The sequence below is a fragment of the Psittacula echo genome (assembly GCF_963264785.1).
Source record: "Psittacula echo genome assembly, chromosome: 7".
Classification (NCBI taxonomy): domain Eukaryota; kingdom Metazoa; phylum Chordata; class Aves; order Psittaciformes; family Psittacidae; genus Psittacula; species Psittacula echo.
In genome coordinates this window covers 9,148,672-9,166,511 of record NC_137740.1, presented here as the reverse complement: position 1 = coordinate 9,166,511, position 17,840 = coordinate 9,148,672, and the positions used below count along the sequence as shown (strand labels likewise).

At 43.5% G+C, this 17,840-nt stretch overlaps 1 protein-coding gene across 1 annotated transcript in view; it reads right to left on the bottom strand.

The window, feature by feature from the left end:
* Positions 1–17,840, bottom strand: part of LOC308223572 (BEN domain-containing protein 5) — a gene marked incomplete at both ends in the record, with an annotated part of 972,175 nt that overhangs the window by 102,232 nt on the left and 852,103 nt on the right. The gene's annotated exons all lie outside the window — the stretch shown is intronic.

Sequence of the window (17,840 nt, the reverse complement as noted above, 5' to 3'; positions counted from 1 at the left end):
AGTCAAAGGCAAGACTGGGTTGGCCTCTGTGTTTGCCATCAAGGAGAACCTTTAGCTCCGCTGCTGGCTGCAACCCAGCAGGCATGGAGCGGTGCGGACACATGCCATGCCAGACCTTGATGTAAGGGGATGGCCTCCCCTGTTATCAGACAGCCATCCAGGAGAAAAAGGGCAGACCCAGCAGCCTGTGATTGACCTATGTTGAAGAAATACGGAAACATGCTAAGATCTTACACATGGTGTATGAGGATGGGCAAGCCTTTTGGCTGGACAATTTGTTAGGTGAATGGGGACTGACAGGTTGGCTGGTTGCTTTGGTAAAAGGCGGACTAATGGTATTTATTGTCATTTTAATGATTTTGATTTTGCTGCCGTGTATTTTTCAACGTATCCAACGTATGATTATGAGTGCTACAAATTGCGTTTGGCTTGTACAAAAAGAAAAAGGGGGAGATGTGGATGATTTTCTGGCAAAGAACGGTGTCGTGGTTTAAGCCCAAGCTGTAAATCAGAACCACGCAGTCTACTGCCCCCCCCACCTTTCTTCCCTCCGCTTCTGGAGGGACGGGGAGGAGAATCAAAAGAATGCAGCTCCCACGGGTTGAGATAAGAACAGTTTAATAACTAAGGTATAACACAAATCACCACTGCCGCCACCAACAATAACAACGACAAGAGAAATAACAAGGGAAAAGAATACGATACCGCCCGCCGGAAAAGACAGCCCGACCGACCAGCGGACGTGCCCTTCCGGGTAGCTCCCAGTTACATCCCCTGGCATGACGTGCTGTGGTATGGAACACCTCCTTGGCCAGTCCGGGTCAGGTGTCCTGTCCCCGCTTCCTCCCGGCCCCTCCTCCTCCCTGGCAGAGCATGAGACTCACAAAGTCCTTGGTCAGTCTAAACATCGGTGTTATCAGTTTTTTGTTCCCAAGCCAAAAATCAAAAACACAGTGCTGCAACAGCTACTAAGAAGGAAAAAAAAAAAAAAAAACAAACTGACTGCCACTGCTGAACCCAGGACAGTATCCACCCCTTATTCCATACCATTCACGTCATGTTCAGATCCCACATTTTCCATATACCCTCACTCTCATCTCGGTGCACTGTTATCTTAGTGCACGGACCAATTCGTATAAAGCTACTGAGTCCATTCGGTTCATGATGTTGGGCTCCATCTCTTGGAACAGTCTTTCAGGGCAGAAGAAGCTGTATGCAGTGTTGGATCGTTGCCTGCTGATGCTGATCATTCCTTTACTGTAGAACTCGTCCGGTTCTATCAAAGTTCATTCTCTGTTGGGATGATGGTCGGAGGGAAGTCAGGGCCAGTCGCTGGTGCCCTGCAGACTTCTAGTTGATGGACTATAGCAGGCAACAGCGTACAATTGAGTTCATTGTCTGTTTTCCCCTAAAATCAAATCCCCTTGAGGTACGCATCGGACTTCCCCATCTTCCCGCATTACCCACCAAGTATATCCAGGTCCCTGAGCAAAAGCAATCCCACGAGTGGGTTTGCCTTTACCTGAAGCAGGAATAACCCAGACTGTCTTCCCCAGCAAATTCTTCATGTGCACCACAGGAACTTTGTCCCCCTCTACAATATGTAAAAGTTCTGACTGTGCTGGGCCAGCCCTGTTGGCAGATCCTCTGGTGTTGACCAACCAGGTGGCCTTTGGTAAGTGTGTATCCCAATGCTTGAAAGTTCCCCCACCCATTGCTCTCAGTGTAGTTTTTAACAGACCATTGTACCGTTCGATTTTCCCAGAGGCTGGTGCATGGTAGGGGATGTGATATACCCACTCAATGCCATGCTCTTTGGCCCAAGTGTCTATAAGGTTATTCCGGAAATGAGTCCCATTGTCTGATTCAATTCTTTCTGGGGTGCCATGTCGCCACAAAATCTGGTTCTCAAGGCCCAGGATAGTGTTCCGGGCAGTGGCATGGGGCACAGCGTATGTTTCCAGCCATCCGGTGGTTGCTTCCACCATGGTAAGCACATGGCGCTTGCCTTGGCGGGTTGGTGGGAGTGTGATATAATCAATTTGCCAGGCCTCCCCATATTTATACTTCAGCCATCGTCCTCCATACCAAAGAGGCTTTAACCGTTTGGCTTGTTTAATTGCAGCACATGTTTCACACTCGTGAATAACCCGGGCAATAGTGTCCATTGTTAAGTCCACCCCTCGATCACGGGCCCATCTGTATGTTGCATCTCTGCCCTGATGACCTGAAGAGTCATGGGCCCACCGGGCCAAAAATAATTCACCTTTATGTTGCCAATCTAAGTCCATCTGAGCCACTTCAATGTTAGCAGCTTTGTCCACTTGTTGGTTGTTCTGGTGTTCCTCAGTGGCCCGACTCTTGGGTACATGGGCGTCTACATGGCGTACCTTCACCACCAGGTTCTGCACCCGGGCAGCGATATCTTGCCACAGTGCAGCAGCCCAGATGGGTTTACCTCTGCGTTGCCAGTTGCTCTGCTTCCATTGCTGCAACCACCCCCACAGGGCATTTGCCACCATCCATGAGTCAGTATAGAGATAAAGTACTGGCCACTTTTCTCGTTCAGCAATGTCCAGGGCCAGCTGGATGGCTTTCACCTCGGCAAACTGACTCGATTCACCCTCTCCTTCAGCAGTTTCTGCAACTTGTCGTTGAGGATTCCATACAGCTGCCTTCCATCTCCGATGTTTTCCCACAATACGGCAGGACCCATCAGTAAACAAGGCATACTGCTTTTCACTTTCTGATAGTTTATTATATGGTGGGGCCTCTTCAGCACGCATCACCTCCTCCTCTGGTGACATTCCAAAATCTTTGCCCTCTGGCCAGTCCATGATGACTTCTAGAATGCCTGGACGACTGGGATTTCCTATTCGAGCTCGTTGTGTAATTAGTGCAGCCCATTTACTCCATGTCGCATCGGTTGCATGATGTGTAGAGGAGACCCTGCCTTTGAACATCCAGCCCAGAACGGGCAACCTGGGTGCCAGGAGGAGCTGTGCTTCAGTGCCAATCACCTCCGAAGCAGCTCGAACCCCTTCATAGGCTGCCAGTATCTCTTTCTCAGTTGGGGTATAGCTGGCCTCAGATCCTTTGTATCCCCGACTCCAAAAGCCGAGGGGTCGACCTCGAGTCTCCCCTGGAGCTTTCTGCCAGAGGCTCCAGGTAGGACCATTCTCCCCAGCTGCGGTGTACAGTACATTTTTTACATCTGGCCCATTCCGGACTGGTCCAAGGGCTACTGCATGAACTATCTCACGTTTAATTTGCTCAAAGGCTTGTTGTTGCTCAGGGCCCCATTTAAAATCGTTCTTCTTCCGGGTTACATGATAGAGAGGGCTTACAATCGAACTGTAATTCGGGATATGCATTCTCCAGAACCCCACAGCACCCAAGAAAGCTTGTGTTTCTTTCTTATTAGTTGGTGGAGACATTGCTATTATTTTGTTGATCACATCTGTAGGGATCTGGCGACGTCCATCTTGCCATTTTATTCCCAAAAATTGAATCTCCTGTGCAGGTCCCTTGACCTTACTCCGTTTTATGGCAAAACCAGCTTTCAGCAGGATTTGGATTATTTCCCTCCCTTTCTCAAAGACTTCTTCCGCTGTATCACCCCACACAATAATGTCATCAATGTACTGCAGGTGTTCTGGAGCTTGCCCCTGTTCCAGTGCATTCTGGATCAGTCCATGGCAGATGGTAGGGCTGTGTTTCCACCCCTGGGGCAGTCGGTTCCAAGTGTACTGGACGCTCCTCCAAGTAAAAGCAAACTGGCCTGCATTCTGCTGCCAAAGGAATTGAGAAGAATGCATTGGCAATATCAATCGTGGCATACCACTTGGCTGCCTTTGACTCCAGTTCATACTGAAGTTCTAGCATGTCCGGTACGGCAGCACTCAATGGTGGTGTGACTTCATTCAGGCCACGATAGTCTACTGTTAGTCTCCACTCTCCATTAGACTTTCGCACTGGCCATATGGGGCTATTAAAGGGTGAGCGGGTCCTGCTGATCACTCCCTGACTCTCCAGACTACGGATCAGTTTATGGATGGGAATCAGGGAGTCTCGGTTGGTGCGATACTGCCGCCGGTGCACTGTTGTGGTTGCGATTGGCACTTGTTGTTCTTCGACCTTCAGCAACCCCACAACAGAGGGATCCTCTGAGAGACCAGGCAAGGTGGACAGCTGTTCATTTTCCTCAGTCTCCAAAGCAGCAATACCAAAAGCCCATCGATACCCTTTTGGGTCTTTGAAGTACCCTCTCCTGAGGTAATCTATGCCGAGGATGCATGGAGCCTCTGGACCAGTCACAATGGGGTGCTTTTGCCATTTCCTTCCAGTCAGGCTGATCTCAGCCTCCAGTACAGTCAACTCTTGGGATCCTCCTGTCACTCCAGAGATATAGATGGGTTCCACCCCTTGACAGCTTGACGGCATCAGGGTACACTGTGCACCGGTATCTACGAGAGCTTTATACTTCTGCGGGACTGATGTGCCAGGCCATCTGACCCACACAGTCCACTAAATCCGATTGTCCCCTACCTCCACCTGGCTGGAGGCAGGGTCCCTCTAACAGTCATCACAACGTTGGACACCTAAGTCGTGTTGAAAGGAATTATTCTTCGTTATCACAGGAGCTGGAGTAAAATCAGCTCTTCCGCTCCATCTGGGAACCTGCTCACCAGAGACTGAAGCCGCAGCTCTCATGGGATGATTAGTCTTGACCCTTGTTCCTATTTTCAATTCATGCACCCGTTCCTCCAAAGCTGAAGTAGGTTTTCCATCCCACTTCGTCATGTCTTCTCCATGATCCCTCAGGTAAAACCATAGGGTGGCCCGTGGTGTTTGCCTTCTATATCTTCTGTCTTGAACAATAGGACGTCTTTTGTTAACAGCTGAGACGTATGTTGGTACACGTGAGGAGCTGGATAAATCAGATAGATCGTCCCTCAATTGTTTGACATCCTGGGACAGTTTTTCCACAGCTGAGATGATGGAAGGGGTGAGATTGTCTTCGAACTCTCGGAGTTTGTGAATCATTTCATCGACTGTTGGTGTTACTATGTCACCCCAGGTTACCGTTGCCAATGAATGGGCATATGATGACGGTGCATTCCGTGTAAGTTTTCGCCACATGGGTCGTGTACATTCGACTTCATCTGGGTCTATGGGTATATCTCCGTTATTCGGTTTGGTGTGATAGATCATCTCTACGATGGCTGATTCCCTCAGAGACTGGATGCCTTTGTCTAAAGTAGTCCACTTGGCCGAACGACTCGTAACATCATCCTTGTATGGAAACCTTTCTTTCACAGCTGCCAAGAGCCGCCTCCAAAGACTGAGGGACTTTTTCTCTCTTGCAATTGCTTTGTCAATTCCCCCTTCTCTAGCAAGTGATCCCAGCTGCTTGGCTTCCATACCTCCTAGTTTGTGACCATCGGCCCCATTGTCCCAGCATCGTAGCAACCAGGTGATGATGTGCTCCCCTGGTTGACGGGTAAAATCTTTTTTGCTTTTTCTCTTGCATATGGGGGCAATCGATATTGGTACGAATTGGTCCTCTGGTTTAGCTGCAGTCATTATCACTGTGCTTTGAGTAGCAACTGTACTTGTCGCGGGGGGTGGTGTAGCTGCTGTGGTTGGGGCTGGGGTAGCTTTGCTATCTGTTGCAGTTGAAGTTTGAGTAGTGGCTGTACTTGTCGCTAGGGGTGGTGTAGCTGCTGTGGTTGGGGCTGGGGTAGCTTCGCTGTCTGTTGCAGTTGAAGTTTGAGTAGTGGCTGTACTTGTCGCTGGGGGTGGTGTAGCTGCTGTGCTCGGAGCTGGAGTAGCTGCGCTGTCTGTTGCTTCGCCCTCAGATCCAGGGACATTTCTTTCCTTTTGAAGGTGCTGGATAGTGTTGAACAAGGCCCGGTAAGCATAGGCCAAGCCCCAGCACGTTGACATGATTTGTCCCTCTCTGGTATGACCAGGATGACAGCACACCTCATTTAAGTGTTTTACTAATTCTTCTGGATTTTGCACTTGTTCGGTGGTGAAGTTCCAAAACACTGGAGGGGCCCACTGACCTAGATACTTGCCCATACTATCCCACACACCCTGCCACTCATGGCTGTCCAGCCTCGGGGAAAATCTCTCGGTCCCCCTATTTTGTCGTCTAACCCCAGACAAGGCCCAAACCCGACTCTGCTTAACTCTTGAGATCAGACGTAATGGTTGTGGACAAAACACACTTTGTATGCGTGCCAACATGGTGACCCCCATCACAATCAGCAAACAGGTCTCAACAATATTAAAAGGCCACTCAAAAACTTCAAAACTCTCAAACGATGCTGTAAACGGTCTGGGAGGAGCACTGGGAGGGTAAAAGAATGTCTCCTTCATAGGTTGACCACCCAGGAAGGAGAAAAAAGATGTATAGTTGCTAAGCATTTGTATTATATACCTCCCAAAGTATAAAGGTGGTGACCACACTGGGAACATAAGCCAGATCAGTTTCATGATCAATTTTTCTATTGTATTACAAGTCATTACCATAAAATATAATGAGACAATAACCTTAGCCCAAGCCCCACACTTGAAAAACACTAACACAGCAAATACCGGCTCTAAGTAACCTACGGCATATTGAGACTGTGAGATCAAAAACAACAACTTTGAGAGCCAATAAATCAGCATTGTGACAAGTGACTATCAATCCAAAACACTGAATGCTTATCACAAATACGATTAGACACACTCCGGTCAGATCTGTCGTTATCTCAACCCTTTGTGCCCCACGTTGGGCGCCAAAATAGAACTGTCATGGTTTAAGCCCAAGCTGTAAATCAGAACCACGCAGTCTACTGCCCCCCCCACCTTTCTTCCCTCCGCTTCTGGAGGGACGGGGAGGAGAATCAAAAGAATGCAGCTCCCACGGGTTGAGATAAGAACAGTTTAATAACTAAGGTATAACACAAATCACCACTGCTGCCACCAACAATAACAACGACAAGAGAAATAACAAGGGAAGAGAATACGATACCGCCCGCCGGAAAAGACAGCCCGACCGACCAGCGGACGTGCCCTTCCGGGTAGCTCCCAGTTACATCCCCTGGCATGACGTGCTGTGGTATGGAACACCTCCTTGGCCAGTCCGGGTCAGGTGTCCTGTCCCCGCTTCCTCCCGGCCCCTCCTCCTCCCTGGCAGAGCATGAGACTCACAAAGTCCTTGGTCAGTCTAAACATCGGTGTTATCAGTTTTTTGTTCCCAAGCCAAAAGTCAAAAACACAGCGCTGCAACAGCTACTAAGAAGGAAAAAAAAAAAAAAAAAAAAAACAAAACTGACTGCCACTGCTGAACCCAGGACAAATGGCCACGTACCCAGATCAGCAACTGCCTGTGTGGAGCTCGACATGAATTCAGGGTCATCCAAGAGTGAAGAAGGACATGAATAAGGGAGTGAGAAAGCAAGATAAGAAGGAGCTGGAATTTACTGAGTTGCTAAATTGTGGACTGTGGGCAAGCTTTGAAGGTCAGGTTCTCACACCTGTGCTTAACCAATTATATGTTAGTTGTTAAGGGCCTTAAAGATATGTATCCAATCACGATGTGCCAAGTTATTGTAAACAACTTTAAGCAATAGTATATAAAGAGTTAGTGTTTCGATAATAAACAGCTTTTTATCTGATCATATTGATCTCCGACTGAGTCTATTCCGCAACACAGCACAGGACACTGTGCAAAATAATCATCCTTCAGTTGGATACAGGGCCTAGTGCCACTGATACAAAAACATGCACCTTTCAGTTCCAGAGCATTACTGTTTGGGCATAACTTTGCCATCTCTGCACAGTTCTGCATCGCAATATGCAGATGTTCCCTTCTACCAGGAAAGACAGGCTCAAAATTGTGTAAAAAAGACAAGTTTTTCCTGTGCAATTTATTTCAGTTTATAAAGAGAAGTATCACAAATAGTTTTGTCTTACTCTGCTTTGTAGTAGTAATTCAACAGAACGACTCCCCAAACAAGTGCTTTGAATGACTCTCAGCTCATAGCTTCCTGCATGACACTGCATCAACTGTTACTCAAAAGAAAACACTCGGACCCCCTAACACAGAAATGCCTGCTCTCTCCCCATACCCTCTTGGATTGGCAAGTCAGTATCAGAAGGATCTGCAAGAAAATGACACTCAAGTCTCCAGTCCAGAGGCATATATTTTTTCTCACATCATATATAAGTTATACCACTTCCCCCACCATCAATGGCAAAGAGTGAATGTTCACCTTCATCACCATATACTGTGCCACTGACAGGAATGAGAAAGCAACATCTACTAATAAAGATTGCTGCCAGAGCAGGTGCCACTGGATCACCCAGTTTCCCAAAGCTCTTGCAACTTCTGTTCCTAAAAAAATGGTGCTCCATGACTAGACAGGGACAAACACACCTCTGTCTCCTGGCCACCATGGGTCCAGTAAGAACCTTCCTTGTGACCAGAGGGTTACAGTTCATATCTCTCTGCCTCAACAGGGGGATGAAGAACAGCTCTGTTAGCAGGACAGGGTTCAGAATGCTTAGCTCTCTACCCCTCAGTGGCAAATAGGGACTCTAGGCAGTAAAATACAACATGTAGCTTTCCAGCCACGTGTCTCATCTGCACACAAAGCTTGTTCAAGCTACTGGAGAATACTGAGCTACAAGACAGTCCAATGTAATATAAACACAGACTGTATTATGCCGTTCATGTGACAATGGTGTCAGCTCTTCTAGAGAGTCTCTGATGGGGGGAGAACATCACTTAGGATGTGAAACTAATATGATACAGATTTACTTTCCCTTGGCAGAAAACCAGCGTACAATACACAGTGACTGTTTAGTTTAATTAAACAGCCTAGAGAGAGTAGTACTGTATCTTATTAAGCCTCTCCTACGGTAAAATGTTAGCTAATGCAGTATCAATATCTGACCATGCTTCATAGGAAAAGGAACATTTGATTGTATTTGACTCTAATACAATTAATTGTTTGCTGTTGCCAAAGCGTTATGCTGTGCTATAGAGGACCAGCACTGCAATAAAACACACATCTGCTATTTGGAGATATAGCACTAAGGAGAAAGATTAGCATTGACAGGATGAAATACCACATAGGATTTTCTTCCTTTTCAAGCATAAAGAAATTAAAACCAAGACTGAGTAATATTATTTTTTGTAAGATAATTTCCCCATCAGAAACAGAATATGATGAGATCAGATGCATGCTGGCATATCACCATAAAACAGAACATGTTGTAGAGTCTCGAAACAGTGATTTGATGAAGTGAGGAGATAATCTAGTTAAACTGGATATTTGCAGAGCATGAATGTCCTTCACACAGATGTCAGTAACCTAAATCATACTTATTTTAGAACAGCTAGGCAGAATTCTTTATAGCGACATATTTACTAATAAAAAGTAATTGAGAAGCACAGTGAGATATATAACAATAGACTGGTGCAATTTGTGTCATAAACAGAAATAAAGGTGCTGGCATAAACTGTATGATTTGTGCTGTATCATATTATAATTATTCAACTCATTTGCTATCCAATTATTTCCAAAATAAGGTGTCTACAAACACAGAAGAACAGATTACTAAAAGAACTTTCCCTAGGTTATCCAGCAAGAAAATCTCCTGCAGAACATGGGTGACCCGAGCCTCAGCTTAGTGTTCGATTGATCAAGTCATCCGGTCTAACGCAGTATTTTCTAAAATCTCCTAGGATTCTTGTGAAAAACATTGCGGATAACGGCATTCCTGATCATTTTGGAGAACCCTCAAGGTGCTGAAATTTCTTTGAAGATCTTCCTTGATCACAAAAACTGTTTTCAAATGGTCTGTTTCAATGGTTATTTGTGAGGGAACATTGTCCTTCACAGATATCAACTTCACCTACAGATTAAGCTTCCACATTGCTTATTTGGAAACCATGACATTCAACAGATAGCTCATCACCCAGCCAAGTGTCTAAAAGCATTTATCCAGTCATTCATTACAATGTATTTCAAAAGTAATTTCCTAAGTGAGCCCACAGTAAATATTGAACTGTTTTTTCTGGTTTTTTGCTTCTTACCCTTCTACTGAACATATAAAAACCTGCACATTCCTGCACATTAAATATACTCCAAATTTGCAATTCTCCATCCTATCCAGTAAGTTGTTAAACATTGCTAGAGTAATTGCCAGTTAAATGTACTACTCCCAGACAGAGCAGAACAGTATTTCCATGTCTCGTTTCTTTCATCACATTCATTATTTTATCAAAGGGAAACATGTTGAGCATTCTCCATTACAGAACAAATAATTCAGTGGATTGTTAATATAGATTAGACATTAGGAAGAAATTCTTCCCTGTGAGGGTGCTGAGGCGCTGGCACAGGTTGCCCAGAGAAGCTGTGGCTGCCCCATCCCTGGCAGTGTTCAAGGCCAGGTTGGACGGGGCTTGGAGCAATGTGGTCTCATGGAAGGTGTCCCTGCCCATGGTATCGTGGTTGGAACTGCATGAGCTTTAAGGTCTCTTGCAACCAAAACCATTCTATGATTCTATAACACATGAGTTCCTAATAGAAAAATTCTCTTTATTCTCAGACACAAAGTTATTGTGGGCTTGAAAAGGAAAATAACAGTCCAGTCACTGGGACATTAAACTCAAAGTCTGCCACCTTGCACCTCAGGTAGTAGACCAAGTAGGACACAATTTGTTTGTGTCCAGTTTCACAGAAGACAAGTTTCACAAAATAATTAAGATATGTTCCTGAACAATAATGGTATTTCTTCTCTCTCTTTAGAGTCACAAACATACTTGATATGTAGGAACTGTTTCACCTACTGCCATACTACAAATTTAAGCTAGGGAATAGAGTTTCATGTTTAAGTTGAGGTTCTCTGGAAGATTTTGACATAATTACTGACGTCCTGCAATTTAGGCAGGATCACAGAATTAACATTGAATTAAATATATAATGTCACCTACTGATGGGGATTTCAGAAAAATCAGCAGAGAGCTGACTTTCTGAAATTATTTCTCTTTGAGATAGGGAGAATTTCAATGGGGGAATGATGTTAATAAATGTATGTGTGCATTTACATGGGCACATACAGACACACTTAAAACATAAAGCAATTCTATCTGCTGTTAAACCACAGGGGTATCTGTCAATATCTACACAGCAGGAACCAGCCTGGTTATGGCTTCTAATGCAGCAACATCTACTAATAAGAATGGGAATAAATTTAGAAATGGCTCAAAGTCTCATAGTTACATTTGCTTCAGCCTTTAAGTAGAAAATGAATATCCAGTCTCAAACATCCTGGATGCCAGAGCTGCCTTCTGAGAGACTTACAAGTTACATCCTACAATACGATATTAAACTCATCATTTTCTGCTTTAGAGGTGGAATGCAAAATAATTCAGATGCCTTGTAAAAATCATCATGCAATTTAATTCCCTCAAGTGTCTTTTCTTTGTGCTTACAAGTAGCAGCAGAGATTTTCTTTCTCACACTCTCTTCCTTAAGTAAAGCTGTAATTACCTGGATGACCCAGCTTACAGAGTTGGAGAAAACAAAGGCGGAGGTAGTGTTTCTTTTCTCAGTGTGTCAAAACAGAAATCACTCACTAAGACAGAGACAACAATTGAACCCGCTCCTTACAAAATAACAGTTAACACTCATTGCTTGAAAAGAATGGTCTTTGCCTCTTCTTGCCACTTATCACACAAAACCAGAATAAATAAATAAGCAAACGAATTTCTGCTCTGAAGTTCATTTGAATCCTTGCCTTCGTGAGACATGCTTTACAAAGTTCTCTGGAGTCAGTCTAAAGTTTCTGGTAGCTTGATAAATATACATATAAATAGGGAGCGGGGGGAATGAAAGAAATAATAGATAAAGGATAAAAGCTTACATGCATTATAAAGATATGAAATAGTCAAAATAGTACAGAAACTGGAAACTGGTTCATGATGACATGTAAAGTTTTGAGAAAATATATTCTCACTTGTCTGCATTTTCATTTCATTAGCTGAACGCCTTTGAAAGGTCAATCATTAAAGAGCAAAGGGAAAGAAATATGTTAATAGATAATGCTGATATGACCAGAGTTAGATTTTGAACAGTGCAATTATGGTTCTTAAGGAAACAGAGATTTGATAAATAAATAAATAAGTAAAAATCAATAAATGCTGTAATAAAAGAATAAATGTGCATTGAGCCCAGAACATGAGCCACTAGAGAGACAAGCAATGCAGGAAGAAGCCAGCTCTGTCCACCAGCTGTCACTTCAATATGGATTTTATTAATTCTTGGGCATAGCAATTGCTTTAGAGAGTGAGCTTCCAAAAGCCTTCTTCACTCTAATATTTCATATAGGGGATGGGATAATCTCCTTGCAATGTTTTATACAAGCTGCTAAAACCATGGCTTGCCATTAGCGGTAGAGAACATAACAGCCTCCAGGCAGACTTTGCACTCTCACTGCTAAGACACTGTTTGAAGCAAATGGACATCCAACAGTTGGCACAACATAAGGATTTACCCTTTTTGGTTCACAAAAGATTCAGCCAGGTCCAGAATCTCCCAAAAGAAAATTCTGCATAGGTCTCAAGTATATTCATTCATGACTGTACCCCATACTTAGTTGTACCAGTTCTGGCCCTTTGAGCTCCAGAGAACTCCGCCCAGTGCCTTGAATCGCTCAGTAGGGATGCACAACCTTGTCTCCTTCTGACTATACAAGGGAATACAAATTGTCTGGATATGGTTCATGTCTTCAAGCTTGTCTTGAAATACCTGCACTTGGATGCCTGATATGCCTAAATAATTTTGGTTTTAGATTTACCTTCTCCCCATATCTTTTTCTCCCAAATTTGAAAGGGCCATCAAAACCCTTCACCAAAACAAAAGAAGTGCTATACTTTCAAGAACTTTTCCCTCTGCCATTATTTAGAACCCCCGACAATTCAGCCCTACAGTGTCATCTCCAGTTTTGGAAAGAATGTAAGCCACAGCTTATTAGAAGCAATATTTCAGAGGTGTGCCACTGCCTTTTTGCAACCATAGGGACATTATCTTTCTCCTCCCATACATCAGCTCATGGACCACCTGATCCATTCACCATTGTAGACACCAAGGCATCAACTAATATGAAGCACAAAAGCCAATTTCTTCTTATTCGTGTTGACACCTTTACACAATCTGACAATGTCTAAGTGTCCTTCAAGAAGCAGCTCGCAAACACAGATCTGCCACTAACTCTGCATGACCTTCTAGTAATTCTTCATAACAATTTATGAATTTGTTTCAGATTATTTCAGTGATGTTCCACAAGCTGCTGCCTTTCTGAATGAGCCACTCCAACCCAGTTGCCATTCATAAGTAATTATTTACTTACCCAGTTGCATGGCAAGTTCTCAATCTAAATAACGATTACTTCTTAATGATAGACATAATCTGGCATGACTCATTAGCGTCTCAAAGAGGATGGAGGAAAAACTTCTCTTGGTTCCATGGATTCGTAAAGCAAAAGATTGCATGTCCATCAACACTGCTTTCCTGACTGTCATAAAAAGTAAGGGATGCTTTTATCTACATAAGAAGATGTGACTCCCTTCAGTGAGCTTAAACCCTGCTCTGGTGTGCCCATCAGTAGCCCTGAAAGGAGCTACACTCATCGTTTTGGCCTCAGAGTGGGAGGTCAGCAACATGCATATTCTAATCCTGGTTCTTTATGTGCTTGCTTCTCTCACCTGCCAGTACAGATAACAACACCTCCTGAGGATTAGCTGACGTTTGCAAAGCACTTTGACAATATAAAGCATCACCGTGTGTACAAGTTAAGCATTAATTCATCCACCAGGCTGATTCACTCTTTGACCCCTCTGCAGAGATGTCCAGTTAGTGTCAGCTCTGGCAGTTTCTGCAATTCAGGCACCTGTCCACCAGCTACTGGACTGAAGCCAGCAATTCACACAGGACACAGAAGAGCCGTCAGATGGTAGCAACATTTGGTCACGACAGGGCTGAATTGGATTTGAAAGGGTGACCTGGAGGTGAAAGGCTCTATCAAGAAGCCACTTCTGTTCAACGCATATTAAGTTAGAGAGGGGCCAGAGACACAATGTTAAGACCCAGATCAAGTTTAGACAAGGCTTTTGGCTCAGCTGCACGTACAATTGTTGTCTGATTTTTACCCTAAATGAATAGGAACCAGGAAATATACTCTTCTGGATTTTGGGCCTCACCCCAAGGCAAAACTAGAAGGGTGAATCTGAACAAGGACAGTCACTGTTCTGTCTCATCTTTTCTCTCTCCTTCATATAACAACAAACATGCACATACACTCAGCAACACAGGTTTTGACCTTCACAAGCTCTGAAGTCTGTAGTTGCTTGAATAATTAGAATAAAGAATTAAGATTGAACTGGGTCTTGGGGCATTACCTTACCCTGAACTTTGCTGATCTCACTTGTCTCTGCCTATCTCAGACCTCACTTATATATCCCCCCACCATATGCCCTGCAGATCAAGCTCTGTAAATCGAACCTTACTCACTTGTCTGATACTGAACAGCACTGGCTCTATAGGAAGAGGGTTTTTTAGAAAAGAGAGGGGAGAATTGTGGCAAAAGAATCAACAGTTTTGGGGAGAGGAAAGGAATTGTACTGCTGAGAGATGAAGAAAGAGAGAAAATGAGAAAGAAGGGGAGGGAGAAAGGAAGAAAGAGAGGAAACAAGGAAGAGAAGGAGAAAGGGAGAAACAAGTGGAGGCAGTAACTGTTTCCTTATTCTGATAATTAAAGCAAGAAAATTGGATTACAAACCAGAAATATCTAAATGACCATATTTTTACCAGATAATTCAATTTGGCTCCAATCTGGTTCTGAAAGTTGGCTCAGCTGAAGTGCTCCCAGTAGCTATATTGAGGGGGTTTAGCACCCCTTGGTACTGTTAGACAGCCACTTGTTTGCTGTGTAACCATATGCAAGTCATTTAATGTCTTCAGGCACCATTAATTTCTGCCTATACATCTGAAACTATATTAAGCTGAAGACTTCCTGTTCAGCTATTCACTTTGTAGCAGTATTAATAGTTTCATGTTTTACCAATAAGGTTTAATTATACCTCTGCAGAGCCTTCTGACCGAGGTACACTCTTTACTTTACAAGTACATAAATAAGGCCCAAAGACATTGCCTGCGTCTCCTCCAATTACAAAGGCAAAGAGTGGTTGACTCAAAAACAATGGCTAGGAGTTATGGCTGCCTATTCCCTAATTTCCTAGGAACGATTCCAGTTGGACAAATTGCATTGAGTCAAATCAAACTCTTTAACAACCAGTTGCTCTAGTCTTTCAGATAATATATGTCATTATTCACTATTTCTTACTAAATAAGTAACAACTGGCAGAAAGTCACAAGACAGAAGACCTAAGGTGAACAGAATAAAATATGTTTTTAATTAGCTTATGCTGCAGAATTTACTGCCACCAGAGTTTGGCCAAAACAGAGATGAACTCAAAGATCATTCAGATAAATACAAAGATAAAGATTACATTATGTTATTACGCACAAAGCAGTGGATATTGATCAATTTCTTGATCAGAAAATCCCCAAATCACACATTGTCAGAAGATTTGCCCTGTTCTAGTCTATCCCTTAGCACCTGCAATAGGTCACTGGATACTGAGCCAAACAGACCATGGGTTTGATGTGGTATCACTGCTCTTATTTTCCAATTAGACCTTAATTTATGCTGCAGAATGAGACTTTTGTAGTTTCTAAAAAGCTGAAGTGTTGATTGGTGGTGAAAAGTATACGTATTTCTACAGTTTGAACTGCTGACTTTAGCAGGAGATTGCACAAACTACTGTAGGGTAGGTCCTGTTCTAGATAAAGCTTTCAGTTCAAGAGCCCCTAAACCAATGATAAGCACAAGCTGGACATCAAAAGTAAAGGTTCATTTTACACATGTAAAATTTCTTATTAGGCCCGAGTGTCTTTTTCCACCTATTAACAACATACCAAGAAAAACTCATTAGTTGGACCTATGAGAGAACCTTGTAGTAATTGTTCTTATTTTACATAGATCCATGTGGAGCAAGAAAGAAACACACCTGCGTGCAAGCTGCAAACCTGCCCAGTCAGGTGGAAGGAAATAACACCAAATATGTCATTCGAGGGTTATGTGGCCATCTACTTGCTTGGATGACAGCTAGGCTGTGGATGGACATTGGACACATGCTTTACTAGTGATTGAGAGCTGAAAAGCAAAAAAACACAGCAGGAAGCTGTCCTCGGGAAGCTGCTTGCCACAAGCAGAAGATGTCCACGATCATTAGTTCTATTCTGTTCCTTTGCAAGTTGTGTCTTTGTTTTTTCTTCTTGTGCTCGGTGCAGGAGACAAACACATCCAAGCAAGAGATAAAAGTGAAAGCTGATAAACGGGAACACAAAGAATTGAGAGATTAGGGACTATACATCAGACATAGCTACTGAGGGGAAGGACAACATGCTAACAAATAAAACAAATAATTGTCTCTTGTTGACCCAAGATTTATCAACGACTGTAAGAATAGGTTTTTCTGGGTTTGACCTACTCAGAGACAGATCAGCACAGTATTTTGCACCAAACTGCAGAATGTTTTCTTTCTATCTAGTAGTATTTATTATCTGTACAGTGCTATAAAAGCTAAAACATAACAGTCATTTTGGAAGGATCTGCTTTTACAGCTGAAAGCACAACATATCATGCCTTTTGCCAGGCACTTAGCATCAGTTGTATCTGAAACTTTTTCCTCCAATATTTCCCTACCCACACTGGAAAATAGGTGCACATATTGCTGCAGGTACTATCACCTTGTGTTCTGCCTGTCAGACCAAACAGCAGGGCAGCTAACTGTGCATATAAGTAAAGTCACAAGATCTCAGTATATCCCCTGCAAGCACATATTGAGGACTACATTTTTTTTTTTGCCTACAGAAAGAATATGTAAGTCTTGCAGAACATCAGGGACTCAAAATTCATCACAGTGGTATTGGAAATAATGAGAGCGCGACAATCTCAAGAGGCTTCACCAGACTAAACAAAGATATAGTAGGACTCTGAAGAAGGACGTTTCCCACTCCAGACAGCAACAGCTGACCCACACGACTGATGGTTGACTTAGAGATGTAGGCAGCTTTTGTCTGCTTTTTCCTTCTATGTGTGTATATATACAAAATCTTTATAATTGTGTGTGTGCAAAAATACATCTTTAAATACAAAGAAATATTTTCTACTTGTTTTCATCCTTCTCCTCTGTAGCTGTTATAGCTGTTTGTAATGGACAGTGAAGCAATTTGCTCTGAATTGTAGGTATATCAGATCAACATTTGATCTTTGCTCTTCTAAACGCTGCATCACCACTTGGTGGTCCACATGCTGTTTTCAGGTTGAGCCACCAAACAGTGGAGTGACTAGCCAAGTCTATGATACGTGTTGCTGACTGCTTCAGGAGATTGGCCCTACAATATGATTGCATTGCGAAGCAATGCTGTGATTTAACCCCAGCAGGCAGCTAAGCCCCACACAGCCACTTGCTCACTCCCCCTGCATCGGAATGGGGGAGAGATGCAGAAGGGGAAAAGTGATGAGAAAAGGTTTACCCTCTTATTCCAAAACCAGGCCACACAGCAAGACAGAAACCAACTCCATAAAACAGCAGGACAGTAAAAGTTCTCTGGAGGCAGAAAACTTCGGCAAACCAAACTTTCAGTGAACTCTATTTTTCCCACATTTTCCCTAGCAGTTTCCTCCCATCCTCACTCCCACACACCACA